This window comes from Engystomops pustulosus, chromosome 2 (assembly GCF_040894005.1).
Source record: "Engystomops pustulosus chromosome 2, aEngPut4.maternal, whole genome shotgun sequence".
NCBI classification, from domain to species: domain Eukaryota; kingdom Metazoa; phylum Chordata; class Amphibia; order Anura; family Leptodactylidae; genus Engystomops; species Engystomops pustulosus.
In genome coordinates, this window is record NC_092412.1 from 3,381,060 (window position 1) to 3,400,481 (window position 19,422).

Here is a 19,422-nt window from a genome sequence, read left to right on the forward strand (position 1 = left end):
TCTTCCTGTCTCTCTCTCTCCATCTCTTCCTGTGTCTCTCTCTCGCCATCTCTTCCTGTCTCTCTCTCTCCATCTCTTCCTGTGTCTCTCTCTCTCCATCTCTTCCTGTGTCTCTCTCTCTCGCCATCTCTTCCTGTCTCTCTCTCTCGCCATCTCTTCCTGTCTCTCTCTCTCGCCATCTCTTCCTGTCTCTCTCTCTCGCCATCTCTTCCTGTCTCTCTCTCGCCATCTCTTCCTGTCTCTCTCTCTCGCCATCTCTTCCTGTCTCTCTCTCTCTCCATCTCTTCCTGTCTCTCTCTAGCTATCTCTTCCTGTCTCTCTCTCCATCTCTTCCTGTCTCTCTCTCTCTCGCCATCTCTTCCTGTCTCTCTCTCGCCATCTCTTCCTGTCTCTCTCTCGCCATCTCTTCCTGTCTCTCTCTCTCGCCATCTCTTCCTGTCTCTCTCTCGCCATCTCTTCCTGTCTCTCTCTCGCCATCTCTTCCTGTCTCTCTCTCGCCATCTCTTCCTGTCTCTCTCTCTCGCCATCTCTTCCTGTCTCTCTCTCTCGCCATCTCTTCCTGTCTCTCTCTCTCGCCATCTCTTCCTGTCTCTCTCTCTCGCCATCTCTTCCTGTCTCTCTCTCTCGCCATCTCTTCCTGTCTCTCTCTCGCCATGTCTTCCTGTCTCTCTCTCTCTCTCCATCTCTTCCTGTCTCTCTCTAGCTATCTCTTCCTGTCTCTCTCTCCATCTCTTCCTGTCTCTCTCTCTCGCCATCTCTTCCTGTCTCTCTCTCTCGCCATCTCTTCCTGTCTCTCTCTCGCCATCTCTTCCTGTCTCTCTCTCGCCATCTCTTCCTGTCTCTCTCTCTCGCCATCTCTTCCTGTCTCTCTCTCTCGCCATCTCTTCCTGTCTCTCTCTCACCATCTCTTCCTGTCTCTCTCTCTCGCCATCTCTTCCTGTCTCTCTCTCGCCATCTCTTCCTGTCTCTCTCTCGCCATCTCTTCCTGTCTCTCTCTCGCCATCTCTTCCTGTCTCTCTCTCGCCATCTCTTCCTGTGTCTCTCGCCATCACTTCCTGTGTCTCTCGCCATCACTTCCTGTCTCTCTCTCTCGCCATCTCTTCCTGTCTCTCTCTCGCCATCTCTTCCTGTCTCTCTCTAGCTATCTCTTCCTGTCTCTCTCTCACCATCTCTTCCTGTCTCTCTCTCTCTCGCCATCTCTTCCTGTCTCTCTCTCGCCATCTCTTCCTGTCTCTCTCTCTCCATCTCTTCCTGTCTCTCTCTCTCCATCTCTTCCTGTCTCTATCTCTCGCCATCTCTTCCTGTCTCTCTCTCTCCATCTCTTCCTGTCTCTCTCTCTCCATCTCTTCCTGTCACTCTCTCTCGCTATGTCTTCCTGTCTCTCTCTCTCCATCTCTTCCTGTCTCTCTCTCTCGCCATCTCTTCCTGTCTCTCTCTCGCCATCTCTTCCTGTCTCTCTCTCGCCATCTCTTCCTGTCTCTCTCTCGCCATCTCTTCCTGTCTCTCTCTCGCCATCTCTTCCTGTCTCTCTCTCGCCATCTCTTCCTGTCTCTCTCTCTCGCCATCTCTTCCTGTCTCTCTCTCTCGCCATCTCTTCCTGTCTCTCTCTCTCGCCATCTCTTCCTGTCTCTCTCTCTCGCCATCTCTTCCTGTCTCTCTCTCTCGCCATCTCTTCCTGTCTCTCTCTCTCGCCATCTTTTCCTGTCTCTCTCTAGCTATCTCTTCCTGTCTCTCTCTCACCATCTCTTCCTGTCTCTCTCTCTCTCGCCATCTCTTCCTGTCTCTCTCTCGCCATCTCTTCCTGTCTCTCTCTCTCTCCATCTCTTCCTGTCTCTCTCTCTCGCCATCTCTTCCTGTCTCTCTCTCTCGCCATCTCTTCCTGTCTCTCTCTAGCTATCTCTTCCTGTCTCTCTCTCACCATCTCTTCCTATCTCTCTCTCTCTCGCCATCTCTTCCTGTCTCTCTCTCGCCATCTCTTCCTGTCTCTCTCTAGCTATCTCTTCCTGTCTCTCTCTCTCTCGCCATCTCTTCCTGTCTCTCTCTCGCCATCTCTTCCTGTCTCTCTCTCTCTCCATCTCTTCCTGTCTCTCTCTAGCTATCTCTTCCTGTCTCTCTCTCACCATCTCTTCCTGTCTCTCTCTCTCTCCATCTCTTCCTGTCTCTCTCTAGCTATCTCTTCCTGTCTCTCTCTCCATCTCTTCCTGTCTCTCTCTCTCGCCATCTCTTCCTGTCTCTCTCTCGCCATCTCTTCCTGTCTCTCTCTCGCCATCTCTTCCTGTCTCTCTCTCTCCATCTCTTCCTGTCTCTCTCTCACAATCTCTTCCTGTCTCTCTCTCTCGCCATCTCTTCCTGTCTCTATCTCTCGCCATCTCTTCCTGTCTCTCTCTCTCCATCTCTTCCTGTCTCTCTCTCTCCATCTCTTCCTGTCTCTCTCTCCATCTCTTCCTGTCTCTATCTCTCGCCATCTCTTCCTGTCTCTCTCTCTCCATCTCTTCCTGTCTCTCTCTCTCCATCTCTTCCTGTCTCTCTCTCTCTCGCCATCTCTTCCTGTCTCTCTCTCTCTCGCCATCTCTTCCTGTCTCTCTCTCTCTCGCCATCTCTTCCTGTCTCTCTCTCTCTCGCCATCTCTTCCTGTCTCTCTCTCTCTCGCCATCTCTTCCTGTCTCTCTCTCTCTCGCCATCTCTTCCTGTCTCTCTCTCTCTCGCCATCTCTTCCTGTCTCTCTCTCTCTCGCCATCTCTTCCTGTCTCTCTCTCTCTCGCCATCTTTTCCTGTCTCTCTCTCTCTCGCCATCTCTTCCTGTCTCTCTCTCTCTCGCCATCTCTTCCTGTCTCTCTCGCCATCTCTTCCTGTCTCTCTCTCTCGCCATCTCTTCCTGTCTCTCTCTCTATGTCCTTCTCTCTCTGTCTCTCTCTCTGTGTCTCTCGGTGCCTCTCTGTCTCTCTCTCTCTGTCCCCTTCTCTCTATGTCTCTCTCTCTGTCCTTCTCTCTCTGTGTCTCTCTCTGTCCTTCTCTCTATGTCTCTCTCTGTCCCTCTCTCTGTCCTTCTCTCTATGTCTCTCTCTGTCCCTCTCTCCATGTCTCTCTCTCTGTCTCTCTCTCCGTGCCTCTCTCTCTGTCCTTCTCTCTATGTCTCTCTCTCTGTCCCTCTCTCTCTGTCTCTCTCTCTGTCCTTCTCTCTCTGTCTCTCTCCGTGTCTCTCTCTCTCTGTCTCTCTCTCTCTGTCCTACTCTCTATGTCTCTGTCTCTCTCCTTCTCTCTCTATGTCTCTCTGTTTCTCTTTCTGTCCTTCTTTCTCTCTCTCTCTCTCTCTCTCTCTCTCTCTCTCTCTCTATATATATATATATATATATATATATATATATATATATATATATATATATCCTTCTCTATGTCTGTCTCTCTCTCTGTCCTTCTCTCTATGTCTCTAGCTCTGTCTCTCTCTCTCTTTGTCTCTCTCTGTCCCTCTCTCTTTGTCTCTCTCTCTCTGTCCTCTCTCCGTGTCTCTCTCTCTCTATCTCTCTCTGTCCCTCTCTCGGTCTCTCTCTCGGTCTCTCTCAGTGTCTCTCCGTGCCTCTCTCTTGGTGCCTCTCTCTCAGTGTCTCTCCGTACCTCTCTCTCCGTGCCTCTCTCTCTCAGTACCTCTCTCTCTCGGTGCCTCTCAATCTCAGGGCCTCTCTCTCGGTATCTCTCAGTGCATCTCTCTCAGTGTCTCTCGGTGCCTCTCTCTCTTGGTGCCTCTATCTCAGTGCCACTCTCTCTCGGTGCCTCTCTCTGGGTCTCTCTCTCTCTCGGTGCCTCTCTCTCTCTCTCGGTGTCTCTACCTCAGTGCCACTCTCTCTCGGTGCCTCTCTCTGGGTCTCTCTCTCTCGGGGCCTCTCTCTGCCACTCTCTGGGTGCCTCTCTCTCTTGCTCTCTGTCGGTGCCTCTCTCTCTCTGTCTCTCTCTCTGTCCTTCTCTCTATGTCTCTCTGTCCTTTTCTCTATGTCTCTCTCTCTCTGTCTCTGTCTCTCTCCGTGTCTCTCTCTCTCTCTCTCTCTCTGTCTCTATCTCTCTGTCCTACTCTCTCTATGTCTGTCTCTCTCTCCTTCTCTCTCTATGTCTCTCTCTCTGTCCCTCTCTCTATGTCTCTCTCTGTCCCTCTCTCTATGTCTGTCTCTCTCTCTGTCCTTCTCTCTATGTCTCTATCTCTGTGTCTACCTCTCTCTCTGTCCTCTCTCCGTGTCTCTCTCTCTCTCTCTATCCTCTCTCTGTCTCTCTCTCTATCACTCTCTCTGTCTCTCTCTCTGTCCCTCTCTCTCTCTATCCCTCTCTCTGTCTCTCTCTCAGTGTCTCTCCGTGCCTCTCTCTTGGTGCCTCTCTCAGTGTCTCTCCGTACCTCTCTCAGTGCCTCTCTCTCTCGGTGCCTCTCAATCTAAGGGCCTCTCTCTCGGTATCTCTCAGTGCATCTCTCTCAGTGTCTCTCTCTCAGTGCCTCTCTCTTGGTGCCTCTATCTCGGTGCCACTCTCTCTCGGTGCCTCTCTCTGGGTCTCTCTCTCTCGGTGCCTCTCTCTCTCTCAGTGTCTCTACCTCAGTGCCACTCTCTCTCGGTGCCTCTCTCTGGGTCTCTCTCTCTCAGGGCCTCTCTCTGCCACTCTCTGGGTGCCTCTCTCTTGGTGCCTCTCTCTCTTGCTCTCTCTCGGTGCCTCTCTCTCTCGGTGTCTCTCTCTCTCGGTGCATCTCTCTGTGTCTCTTCTGTTTCTCTCTCTCTCGGTGCCTCTCTCTCGGTGTCTCTTAGTGCTTCTCTCTCTTGCTCTCTCTCGGTGTCTCTCTCTCTTGCTCTCTCTCGGTGTCTCTCTGTCGGTGGCTCTCTCTCTGGGTGTCTCTCAGTGCCTCTCTCTGTGCCTCTCTCTCGGTGCCTCTCTCTCTCTTGCTCTCTCTCGGTGGCTCTCTCTCCTGGTGCCTCTCTCTCTTGCTCTCTCTCTGTGCCTCTCTCTCTTGCTCTCTCTCGGTGTCTCTCAGTGCCTCTCTGTCCCTCTCTCTATGTCTGTCTCTCTCTCTCTGTCCTTCTCTCTATGTCTCTATCTCTCTCTCTCTGTCTCTCTCTGTCCCTCTCTCTTTGTCTCTCTCTGTCCCTCTCTTTGTCTCTCTCTCTCTGTCCTCTCTCCGTGTCTCTCTCTCTCTGTCCTCTCTCCGTGTCTCTCTCTCTGTCTCTCTCTCTCTGTCTCTCTCGCTCTGTCCCTCTCTCTCTCTATCCCTCTCTCTGTCTCTCCGTGCCTCTCTCTCGGTGCCTCTCTCAGTGTCTCCGTACCTCTCTCTCTCAGTGCCTCTCTCTCTCCGTGCCTCTCTCTCTCAGTGCCTCTCTCTCTCGGTGCCTCTCAATCTCAGGGCCTCTCTCTCGGTATCTCTCAGTGCATCTCTCTGTGTCTCTCGGTGCCTCTCTCTCTCCGTGCCTCTATCTCAGTGCCACTCTCTCTCGATGCCTCTCTCTGGGTCTCTCTCTCGGGGCCTCTCTCTGCCACTCTCTGGGTGCCTCTCTCTCTTGCTCTCTCTCGGTGCCTCTCTCTCTCGGTGCCTCTCTCTCTCGGTGCCTCTCTCTCTCGGTGCCTCTCTCTCTCAGTGTCTCTCTCTCAGTTTCTCTCTCTCTCGGTGCCTCTCTCTCGGTGCCTCTCTCTCTTGCTCTCTCTCGGTGTCTCTCTCTCTTGCTCTCTCTCGGTGTCTCTCTGTCGGTGGCTCTCTCTCTCAGTGTCTCTCGGTGTCTCTCAGTGCCTCTCTCTGTGCCTCTCTCTCTCTTGCTCTCGCTCGGTGGCTCTCTCTCCTGGTGCCTCTCTCTCTTGCTCTCTCTCAGTGCCTCTCTCTCTTGCTCTCTCTCGGTGTCTCTCAGTGCCTCTCTCTTGCTCTCTCTCGGTGCCTCTCTCTTGGTGTCTCTCGGTGCCTCTCTCTCTCTTGCTCGCTCTCCTGGTGCCTCTCTCTCTCTTGCTCTCTCTCTGTGCCTCTCTCTCTTGCTCTCTCTCGGTGTCTCTCTCTCTTGCTCTCTCTCGGTGTCTCTCTGTCGGTGGCTCTCTCTCTCTCGGTGCCTCTCTCTCTTGCTGTCTCTCGGTGGCTCTCTCTCGTTGGCTCTCTCTCTCGGTGCCTCTCTCTCTTGCTCTCTCTCGGTGACTCTCTCTCTCGGTGTCTATCTCAGTGCCACTCTCTCTGTGCCTCTCTCTGCCACTCTCTCTGTGCCTCTTTCTGCCACTCTCTGGGTGCCTCTCTCGGTGTCTCTCTCTCTCTTGCTCTCTCTCGGTGTCTCACAGTGCCTCTCTCTCTGTGCCTCTCGGTTGCTCTCTCTCGGTGGCTCTCTCTTGGTGCCTCTATCTCTTGCTCTCTCTCGGTGGCTCTCTCTCTCAGTGCCTCTCTCTCTGTGCCTCTCTCTCGGTGCCTCTCTCTTGCTCTCTCTCGGTGTCTCTCTGTCGGTGGCTCTCACTCTCGGTGGCTCTCGGTGCCTCTCTCTCTCTTGCTCTCTCTCGTTGGCTCTCTCGGTGGCTCTCTCTCGGTGTCTCTCGGTGCCTCTCTCTCTCTTGCTCTCTCTCGGTGGCTCTCTCTTGGTGCCTCTCACTCTCTTGCTCTCTCTCGGTGTCTCTCTCTCTCGGTGTCTCTCAGTGCCTCTCTCTCTGTGCCTCTCTCTCTTGCTCTCGGTGTCTCTCAGTGCCTCTCTCTCGGTGCCTCTCTCTTGCTCACTCTCGGTGCCTCTCTCTCGGTGCCTCTCTCTCGGTGCCTCTCTCTCTGTGCCTCTCTCTCTGTGCCTCTCTCTCTTGCTCTCTCTCGGTGTCTCTCAGTGCCTCTCTCTTGCTCTCTGTCGGTGGCTCTCTGTCGGTGGCTCTCACTCTCGGTGGCTCTCTCTTGGTGCCTCTCTCGGTGGCTCTCTGTCGGTGGCTCTCACTCTCGGTGGCTCTCTGTCGGTGGCTCTCTCTCTCGGTGCCTCTCTCTCTCTTTGGCTCTCTCGGTGCCTCTCTCTCTGTGCCTCTCTCTCTTGCTCTCTCTCGGTGTCTCTCAGTGCCTCTCTCTCGGTGGCTCTCACTCTCGGTGGCTCTCTCTCTCTCTTTGGCTCTCTCGGTGCCTCTCTCGGTGGCTCTCTGTCAGTGGCTCTCACTCTCGGTGGCTCTCTGTCGGTGGCTCTCTCTCTCGGTGCCTCTCTCTCTTGCTCTCTCTCGGTGCCTCTCTCTCTCTTGCTCTCTCTCTGTGCCTCTCTCTCTAGGTGTCTCTCAGTGCCACTCTCTCTGTGCCTCTTTGGGTGCCTCTCTCTCTGCCACTCGTTTTCGGTGCCGTCTCTCTATCTCTCTCGGTGCCTCTCTCTCTGTGCCTCTATCTCTTGCTCTCTCTCTCTGCCACTCTCTGGGTGCCTCTCTCTTGCTCTCTCTCTTTCTGACTCTCTCTCTGTGCCTCTCTGGGTGCCTCTCTCTGCCACTCTCTGGGTGCCTCTCTCTCTCTCTCGGTGCCTCTATCTCTTGCTCTCTCTCTCTGCCTCTCTCTCTCTGTGCCTCTCTGGGTGCCTCTCTCTGCCACTCTCTGGGTGCCTCTCTCTCTGGGACCTCTCTCTCGGTGCCTCTCTCTCTCTCTGGGACCTCTCTCTTGGCGCCGTCTCTCTCTCGGTGCCTCTCTCTCGGTGCCTCTCTCTCTTGCTCTCTCTCTCTGCCTCTCTCTCTCGGTGCCTCTCTCTCTTGCTCTCTCTCTCTGCCTCTCTCTCTCGGTGCCTCTATCTCTTGCTCTCTCTCTCTCTCTCTGCGCCTCTATCTCTTGCTCTCTCTCTCTGCCTCTCTCTTGCGGTGCCTCTCTCTCTCTCTCTGCCACTCTCTGGGTGCCTCTCTCTCTTGCTCTCTCTCTCTCTGACTCTCTCTCGGTGCCTCTCTCTGGGACCTCTCTCTCGGTGCCTCTCTCTCTGTGCCTCTATCTCTTGCTCTCTGCCACTCTCTGGGTGCCTCTCTCTGCCACTCTCTGGGTGCCTCTCTCTTGCTCTCTCTCTCTCTCTGCCTCTCTCTGGGACCTCTCTCTCGGTGCCTCTCTCTGCCACTCTCTGGGTGCCTCTCTCTGCCACTCTCTGGGTGCCTCTCTCTCTGGGTGCCTCTCTCTCTGGGTGCCTCTCTCTCTGGGTGCCTCTCTCTCGGTGCCTCTCTCTGGGACCTCTCTCTCGGTGCCTCTCTCTGGGACCTCTCTCTCGGTGCCTCTCTCTCTGTGCCTCTATCTCTTGCTCTCTGCCACTCTCTGGGTGCCTCTCTCTGCCACTCTCTGGGTGCCTCTCTCTTGCTCTCTCTCGGTGCCTCTCTCTGGGACCTCTCTCTCTCGGTGCCTCTCTCTGCCACTCTCTGGGTGCCTCTCTCTTGCTCTCTCTCTCTCTCTGCCTCTCTCTGGGACCTCTCTCTCTCTCTCGGTGTCTCTCAGTGCCTCTCTCTCTGTGCCTCTATCTCTTGCTCTCTCTCTCTCTGCCACTCTCTGGGTGCCTCTCTCTCTCTCTGTGCCTCTCTGGGTGCCTCTCTTTGCCACTCTCTGGGTGCCTCTCTCTCTCTGTGCCTCTCTGGGTGCCTCTCTTTGCCACTCTCTGGGTGCCTCTCTCTCTGTGTCTCTCTCGGTGCCTCTAGCCCGGTTGCTGTTGTTGTACTTGCAGCAGACAGCCTCCAGGTGGCAGTGCTAGCTTCTGTCTGGCAAATGCTACGGAGGACACCGATAGGACTCTGGGAAATGTAGTCTCTCATACATTGCCATTAAGCTGCGGAAATAACCAGCAGACTACAACTCCCAGCAGACCCCGGGAAAGGGGCGGGACTGTGCTCCCAGCTACATTTCCCTGCATTCCTAAAGGAAGCGCCTGCGCAGATACTAGTGGGCGGGGCCAGAGCCTGCACCTTCAGAGCGGAGCAAGATGGAGACGGAGATCTGCTGAGAGGAGACAGAGGTGAGAGCCCGACACCCCCGACTACAGCACCTGCGCCCCCAATACCTCTACCGCACCCCGATATCTACACACCTGCGGCCGACACCTCAGCCCCTACCCCGCACCTGCAGATGTCATATGTGTCTATATATATATATAGGGGGGTGACCTGTAGGAGATGGCATATGTGTGTATATATATATATATATATAGGGGGTCACCTGTAGGAGATGGCATATGTGTGTGTGTATATATATATATATATTAGGGGGTCACCTGCAGGAGATGGCATATGTGTGTATATATAGGGGGTCACCTGTAGGAGATGGCATATGTGTGTATATATATAGGGGGTCACCTGCAGATGTCATATGTGTGTGTATATATAGGGGGTCACCTGCAGGAGATGGCATATGTGTATATATATATAGGGGGTCACCTGCAGATGTCATATGTGTGTGTATATATAGGGGGTCACCTGCAGGAGATGGCATATGTGTATATATATATAGGGGGTCACCTGTAGGAGATGACATATGTGTGTATATATATAGGGGGTCACCTGCAGATGTCATATGTGTAATATATATATATAGGGGGTCACCTGCAGATGTGATATATATATATATGGGGTCACCTGCAGGAGATGGCATATGTGTGTATATATATATATATATAGGGGGTCACCTGCAGGAGATGGCATATGTGTGTATATATATATGGGGTCACCTGCAGGAGATGGCATATGTGTGTGTATATATAGGGGGTCACCTGCAGGAGATGGCATATGTGTGTGTATATATAGGGGGTCACTTGCAGGAGATGGCATATGTGTGTGTATATATATATATATATATATAGGGGGTCACCTGCAGGAGATGGCATATGTGTGTATATATATATATATAGGGGGTCACCTGCAGGAGATGGCATATGTGTGTATATATATATATATAGGGGGTCACCTGCAGGAGATGGCATATGTGTGTATATATATATATAGGGGGTCACCTGCAGGAGATGGCATATGTGTGTGTATATATATAGGGGGTCACCTGCAGGAGATGGCATATGTGTGTATATATAGGGGGTCACCTGTAGGAGATGGCATATGTGTGTATATATAGGGGGTCACCTGTAGGAGATGGCATATGTGTGTGTATATATATAGGGGGTCACCTGCAGGAGATGGCATATGTGTGTGTATATATAGGGGGGTGACCTGTAGGAGATGGCATATGTGTGTGTATATATATATATATATAGGGGGTCACCTGTAGGAGATGGCATATGTGTGTGTATATATAGGGGGTCACCTGTAGGAGATGGCATATGTGTGTATATATAGGGGGTCACCTGTAGGAGATGGCATATGTGTGTATATATATAGGGGGTCACCTGTAGGAGATGTCATATGTGTTTGTGTATATATATATAGGGGGTCACCTGCAGGAAATGGCATATGTGTTTGTGTATATATATATAGGGGGTCACCTGTAGGAGATGGCATATGTGTGTATTTATAGGGGGTCACCTGTAGGAGATGTCATATGTGTGTATATATATAGGGGGTCACCTGTAGGAGATGTCATATGTGTGTGTATATATATATAGGGGGTCACCTGCAGGAGATGGCATATGTGTGTATATATAGGGGGTCACCTGCAGGAGATGGCATATGTGTGTATATATAGGGGGTCACCTGCAGGAGATGGCATATGTGTGTATATATATAGGGGGTCACCTGTAGGAGATGTCATATGTGTGTATATATATAGGGGGTCACCTGTAGGAGATGTCATATGTGTGTATATATAGGGGGTCACCTGCAGGAGATGGCATATGTGTGTATATATAGGGGGTCACCTGCAGGAGATGGCATATGTGTGTATATATATAGGGGGTCACCTGTAGGAGATGTCATATGTGTGTATATATATAGGGGGTCACCTGTAGGAGATGTCATATGTGTGTGTATATATATATAGGGGGTCACCTGCAGGAGATGGCATATGTGTGTATATATAGGGGGTCACCTGCAGGAGATGGCATATGTGTGTATATATAGGGGGTCACCTGCAGGAGATGGCATATGTGTGTATATATATAGGGGGTCACCTGTAGGAGATGTCATATGTCTGTATATATATAGGGGGTCACCTGTAGGAGATGTCATATGTGTGTGTATATATATATAGGGGGTCACCTGCAGGAGATGGCATATGTGTGTATATATAGGGGGTCACCTGTAGGAGATGGCATATGTGTGTATATATAGGGGGTCACCTGTAGGAGATGTCATATGTGTGTATATATATAGGGGGTCACCTGTAGGAGATGGCATATGTGTGTGTATATATATATATAGGGGGTCACCTGTAGGAGATGTCATATGTGTGTGTATATATATATAGGGGGTCACCTGCAGGAGATGGCATATGTGTGTATATATAGGGGGTCACCTGCAGGAGATGGGATATGTGTGTGTATATATATATATATAGGGGGTCACCTGTAGGAGATGGCATATGTGTGTGTGTGTATATATATATATATATATATAGGGGGTCACCTGTAGGAGATGGCATATGTGTGTGTATATATATATATATATATATAGGGGGTCACCTGCAGGAGATGGCATATGTGTGTGTGTGTGTATATATATATATAGGGGGTCACCTGTAGGAGATGGCATATGTGTGTGTGTGTATGTGTGTGTGTATATATATATATATGGGGTCACCTGTAGGAGATGGCATATGTGTGTATTTATAGGGGGTCACCTGTAGGAGATGTCATATGTGTGTATATATATATAGGGGGTCACCTGCAGGAGATGTCATATGTGTGTATATATATAGGGGGTCACCTGTAGGAGATGTCATATGTGTGTATATATATAGGGGGTCACCTGTAGGAGATGGCATATGTGTGTGTATATATATATATAGGGGGTCACCTGCAGGAGATGGCATATGTGTGTATATATAGGGGGTCACCTGCAGGAGATGGGATATGTGTGTATATATATATTAGGGGGTCACCTGCAGGAGATGGCATATGTGTGTATATATATATATATATATATATATATATATATAGGGGGTCACCTGCAGGAGATGGCATATGTGTGTATATATATATATATAGGGGGTCACCTGCAGGAGATGGCATATGTGTATATATATATATAAAGGGGGTCACCTGCAGGAGATGGCATATGTGTGTATATATATATATATATATAGGGGGTCACCTGTAGGAGATGGCATATGTGTGTATATATATAAAGGGGGTCACCTGCAGGAGATGGCATATGTGTGTATATATATAGGGGGTCACCTGCAGGAGATGGCATATGTGTGTGTATATATAGGGGGTCACCTGCAGGAGATGGCATATGTGTGTATATATATAAAGGGGGTCACCTGCAGGAGATGGCATATGTGTGTATATATATAGGGGGTCACCTGCAGGAGATGGCATATGTGTGTGTATATATAGGGGGTCACCTGTAGGAGATGGCATATGTGTATATATATATAAAGGGGGTCACCTGCAGGAGATGGCATATGTGTGTGTATATATATATATATATAGGGGGTCACCTGTAGGAGATGGCATATGTGTGTATTTATAGGGGGTCACCTGTAGGAGATGTCATATGTGTGTATATATATATAGGGGGTCACCTGCAGGAGATGTCATATGTGTGTATATATATAGGGGGTCACCTGTAGGAGATGTCATATGTGTGTATATATATAGGGGGTCACCTGTAGGAGATGGCATATGTGTGTATATATATAAAGGGGGTCACCTGCAGGAGATGGCATATGTGTGTATATATATATAGGGGGTCACCTGCAGGAGATGTGTGTGTGTATATATATATAGGGGGTCACCTGTAGGAGATGTCATATGTGTGTATATATATAGGGGGTCACCTGTAGGAGATGGCATATGTGTGTATATATATAAAGGGGGTCACCTGCAGGAGATGGCATATGTGTGTATATATATAGGGGGTCACCTGCAGGAGATGGCATATGTGTGTGTATATATAGGGGGTCACCTGCAGGAGATGGCATATGTGTGTATATATATAAAGGGGGTCACCTGCAGGAGATGGCATATGTGTGTATTTATAGGGGGTCACCTGTAGGAGATGTCATATGTGTGTATATATATATAGGGGGTCACCTGCAGGAGATGTCATATGTGTGTATATATATAGGGGGTCACCTGTAGGAGATGTCATATGTGTGTATATATATAGGGGGTCACCTGTAGGAGATGGCATATGTGTGTATATATATAAAGGGGGTCACCTGCAGGAGATGGCATATGTGTGTATATATATAGGGGGTCACCTGTAGGAGATGTCATATGTGTGTATATATATAGGGGGTCACCTGTAGGAGATGGCATATGTGTGTATATATATAAAGGGGGTCACCTGCAGGAGATGGCATATGTGTGTATATATATAGGGGGTCACCTGCAGGAGATGGCATATGTGTGTGTATATATAGGGGGTCACCTGCAGGAGATGGCATATGTGTGTATATATATATAGGGGGTCACCTGCAGGAGATGGCATATGTGTGTGTATATATAGGGGGTCACCTGTAGGAGATGGCATATGTGTATATATATATAAAGGGGGTCACCTGCAGGAGATGGCATATGTGTGTGTATATATATATATATATAGGGGGTCACCTGTAGGAGATGGCATATGTGTGTATTTATAGGGGGTCACCTGTAGGAGATGTCATATGTGTGTATATATATATAGGGGGTCACCTGCAGGAGATGTCATATGTGTGTATATATATAGGGGGTCACCTGTAGGAGATGTCATATGTGTGTATATATATAGGGGGTCACCTGTAGGAGATGGCATATGTGTATATATATAGGGGGTCACCTGTAGGAGATGGCATATGTGTGTGTATATATATATATAGGGGGTCACCTGCAGGAGATGGCATATGTGTGTATATATATAGGGGGTCACCTGTAGGAGATGGCATATGTGTATATATATAGGGGGTCACCTGTAGGAGATGGCATATGTGTGTGTATATATATATATAGGGGGTCACCTGCAGGAGATGGCATATGTGTGTATATATAGGGGGTCACCTGCAGGAGATGGGATATGTGTGTATATATATATTAGGGGGTCACCTGCAGGAGATGGCATATGTGTGTATATATATATATATATATAGGGGGTCACCTGCAGGAGATGGCATATGTGTGTATATATATATATATAGGGGGTCACCTGCAGGAGATGGCATATGTGTATATATATATATAAAGGGGGTCACCTGCAGGAGATGGCATATGTGTGTATATATATATATATATAGGGGGTCACCTGTAGGAGATGGCATATGTGTGTATATATATAAAGGGGGTCACCTGCAGGAGATGGCATATGTGTGTATATATATAGGGGGTCACCTGCAGGAGATGGCATATGTGTGTGTATATATAGGGGGTCACCTGCAGGAGATGGCATATGTGTGTATATATATAAAGGGGGTCACCTGCAGGAGATGGCATATGTGTGTATATATATAGGGGGTCACCTGCAGGAGATGGCATATGTGTGTGTATATATAGGGGGTCACCTGTAGGAGATGGCATATGTGTGTATATATATAAAGGGGGTCACCTGCAGGAGATGGCATATGTGTGTATATATATAGGGGGTCACCTGCAGGAGATGGCATATGTGTGTGTATGTATAGGGGGTCACCTGCAGGAGATGGCATATGTGTGTATATATATAGGGGGTCACCTGTAGGAGATGGCATATGTGTGTATATATATAGGGGGTCACCTGCAGGAGATGGCATATGTGTGTGTATATATATATATATAGGGGGTCACCTGCAGGAGATGGCATATGTGTGTGTATATATAGGGGGTCACCTGCAGGAGATGGCATATGTGTGTGTGTATATATATATAGGGGGTCACCTGCAGGAGATGGCATATGTGTGTGTATATATATAGGGGGTCACCTGTAGGAGATGGCATATGTGTGTGTATATATAGGGGGTCACCTGCAGGAGATGGCATATGTGTGTGTATATATATAGGGGGTCACCTGTAGGAGATAGCATATGTGTGTGTGTGTATATATAGGGGGTCACCTGCAGGAGATGGCATATGTGTGTATATATATATATATATATATATAGGGGGTCACCTGCAGGAGATGGCATATGTGTGTATATATATATATATATATAGGGGGTCACCTGCAGGAGATGGCATATGTGTGTATATATATATATATATATATAGGGGGTCACCTGTAGGAGATGGCATATGTGTATATATATATATAAAGGGGGTCACCTGCAGGAGATGGCATATGTATGTATATATATATATATATATATATATATAGGGGGTCACCTGTAGGAGATGGCATATGTGTATATATATATATAAAGGGGGTCACCTGCAGGAGATGGCATATGTGTGTATATATATAGGGGGTCACCTGTAGGAGATGTCATATGTGTATATATATATATATATGGGGTCACCTGTAGGAGATGGCATATGTGTGTGTATATATAGGGGGTCACCTGCAGGAGATGGCATATGTGTGTATATATATAGGGGGTCACCTGCAGGAGATGGGATATGTGTGTATATATATATTAGGGGGTCACCTGCAGGAGATGGCATATGTGTGTATATATATATATATATAGGGGGTCACCTGCAGGAGATGGCATATGTGTGTATATATATATATATATAGGGGGTCACCTGCAGGAGATGGCATATGTGTATATATATATATAAAGGGGGTCACCTGCAGGAGATGGCATATGTGTGTATATATATATATATATAGGGGGTCACCTGTAGGAGATGGCATATGTGTATATATATATAAAGGGGGTCACCTGCAGGAGATGGCATATGTGTATATATATATAAAGGGGGTCACCTGCAGGAGATGGCATATGTGTGTATATATATATATATATAGGGGGTCACCTGTAGGAGATGGCATATGTGTATATATATATAAAGGGGGTCACCTGCAGGAGATGGCATATGTGTATATATATATAAAGGGGGTCACCTGTAGGAGATGGCATATGTGTATATATATATAAAGGGGGTCACCTGCAGGAGATGGCATATGTGTATATATATATAAAGGGGGTCACCTGTAGGAGATGTCATATGTGTGTATATATATAGGGGGTCACCTGCAGGAGATGGCATATGTGTGTATATATATATATAGGGGGTCACCTGCAGGAGATGGCATATGTGTGTATATATATAGGGGGTCACCTGCAGGAGATGGGATATGTGTGTATATATATATTAGGGGGTCACCTGCAGGAGATGGCATATGTGTGTATATATATATATATATATAGGGGGTCACCTGCAGGAGATGGCATATGTGTGTATATATATATATATAGGGGGTCACCTGCAGGAGATGGCATATGTGTGTATATATATATAGGGGGTCACCTGTAGGAGATGGCATATGTGTGTATATATATAGGGGGTCACCTGTAGGAGATGTCATATGTGTATATATATATATATATGGGGTCACCTGTAGGAGATGGCATATGTGTGTATATATATATATATATAGGGGGTCACCTGCAGGAGATGGCATATGTGTGTGTATATATATAGGGGGTCACCTGCAGGAGATGGCATATGTGTGTGTATATATAGGGGGTCACCTGCAGGAGATGGCATATGTGTGTATATATATAGGGGGTCACCTGCAGGAGATGGCATATGTGTGTGTATATATATATATATATATATAGGGGGTCACCTGCAGGAGATGGCATATGTGTGTATATATATATATATAGGGGGTCACCTGCAGGAGATGGCATATGTGTATATATATATATAAAGGGGGTCACCTGCAGGAGATGGCATATGTGTGTATATATATATATATAGGGGGTCACCTGTAGGAGATGGCATATGTGTGTGTGTATATATATAGGGGGTCACCTGTAGGAGATGGCATATGTGTATATATATATAAAGGGGGTCACCTGCAGGAGATGGCATATGTGTGTGTATATATAGGGGGTCACCTGCAGGAGATGGCATATGTGTGTATATATATATAGGGGGTCACCTGTAGGAGATGGCATATGTGTGTGTATATATAGGGGGTCACCTGCAGGAGATGGCATATGTGTGTATATATATAGGGGGTCACCTGCAGGAGATGGCATATGTGTGTGTATATATATATATATAGGGGGTCACCTGCAGGAGATGGCATATGTGTATATATATATATATAAAGGGGGTCACCTGCAGGAGATGGCATATGTGTGTGTATATATATATATATATATATATATATATAGGGGGTCACCTGTAGGAGAAGGCATATGTATGTGTATATATATATATATATATATATATATAGGGGGTCACCTGTAGGAGATGGCATATGTGTATATATATATAAAGGGGGTCACCTGCAGGAGATGGCATATGTGTGTATATATATAGGGGGTCACCTGCAGGAGATGGCATATGTGTGTGTGTATATATAGGGGGTCACCTGCAGGAGATGGCATATGTGTATATATATATAGGGGGTCACCTGCAGGAGATGGCATATGTGTGTATATATATATAGGGGGTCACCTGTAGGAGATGGCATATGTGTGTATATATAGGGGGGTCACCTGCAGGAGATGGCATATGTGTGTATATATATATAGGGGGTCACCTGCAGGAGATGGCATATGTGTGTATATATATAGGGGGTCACCTGTAGGAGATGGCATATGTGTGTATATATATATATATAGGGGGTCACCTGCAGGAGATGGCATATGTGTGTGTATATATATAGGGGGTCACCTGCAGGAGATGGCATATGTGTGTGTGTATATATATATATAGGGGGTCACCTGCAGGAGATGGCATGTGTGTGTGTATATATATAGGGGGTCACCTGTAGGAGATGGCATATGTGTGTGTATGTATATAGGGGGTCACCTGTAGGAGATGGCATATGTGTGTGTATATATATAGGGGGTCACCTGTAGGAGATGGCATATGTGTGTGTGTATATATATAGGGGGTCACCTGCAGGAGATGGCATATGTGTGTGTGTATATATAGGGGGTCACCTGTAGGAGATGGCATATGTGTGTATATATATAGGGGGTCACCTGCAGGAGATGGCATATGTGTGTATATATATAGGGGGTCACCTGCAGGAGATGGCATATGTGTGTATATATATATAGGGAGGCCACCTGTAGGAGATGGCATATGTGTGTGTATATATATATAGGGGGTCACCTGTAGGAGATGGCATATGTGTGTGTGTATATATATAGGGGGTCACCTGTAGGAGATGGCATATGTGTGTGTATATATATAGGGGGTCACCTGTAGGAGAAGGCATATGTGTGTGTATATATATAGGGGGTCACCTGTAGGAGATGACATATGTGTGTGTGTGTATATATATAGGGGGTCACCTGCAGGAGATGGCATATGTGTGTGTATATATAGGGGGTCACCTGTAGGAGATGGCATGTGTGTGTGTGTATATATATAGGGGGTCACCTGCAGGAGATGGCATATGTGTGTGTATATATAGGGGGTCACCTGTAGGAGATGGCATATGTGTATATATATATATATAGGGGGTCACCTGTAGGAGATGGCATATGTGTGTGTATATATATAGGGGGTCACCTGCAGGAGATGGCATATGTGTGTATATATATATATAGGGGGTCACCTGCAGGAGATGGCATATGTGTGTGTGTATATATATATATAGGGGGGTCACCTGTAGGAGATGGCATATGTGTGTGTATATATAGGGGGTCACCTGCAGGAGATGGCATATGTGTGTATATATATAGGGGGTCACCTGTAGGAGATGGCATATGTGTATATATATGTATATATATATATATAGGGGGTCACCTGTAGGAGATGGCATATGTGTGTGTGTATATATATATAGGGGGTCACCTGTAGGAGATGGCATATGTGTGTATATATATATATAGGGGGTCACCTGTAGGAGATGGCATATGTGTGTATATATATATATATATAAAGGGGGTCACCTGCAGGAGATGGCATATGTGTGTATATATATAGGGGGTCACCTGCAGGAGATGGCATATGTGTATATATATATAGGGGGTCACCTGCAGGAGATGGCATATGTGTGTGTATATATATATAGGGGGTCACCTGCAGGAGATGGCATATGTGTGTATATATATATATATAGGGGGTCACCTGCAGGAGATGGCATATGTGTGTATATATATATATATAGGGGGTCACCTGCAGGAGATGGCATATGTGTGTATATATATATATATATATATATAGGGGGTCACCTACAGGAGATGGCATATGTGTATATATATATATGGGGTCACCTGCAGGAGATGGCATATGTGTGTATATATATAGGGGGTCACCTGCAGGAGATGGC

The 19,422-nt window shown here is 47.7% G+C and overlaps 1 protein-coding gene across 2 annotated transcripts in view; it reads left to right on the top strand.

Annotated features, from left to right (window-relative positions):
- Positions 1 to 8,787: 8,787 nt before the first annotated feature.
- The window catches only part of FHIP1B (FHF complex subunit HOOK interacting protein 1B), a 60,801-nt gene continuing 50,166 nt past the window's right edge, over positions 8,788 to 19,422 (top strand). For both annotated transcript variants that reach the window (XM_072133597.1, XM_072133598.1), the window contains exon 1: positions 8,788 to 8,909. The gene's annotated coding sequence lies outside the window, so the exon portion shown is untranslated. The remainder of the gene's footprint in view (positions 8,910 to 19,422) is intronic.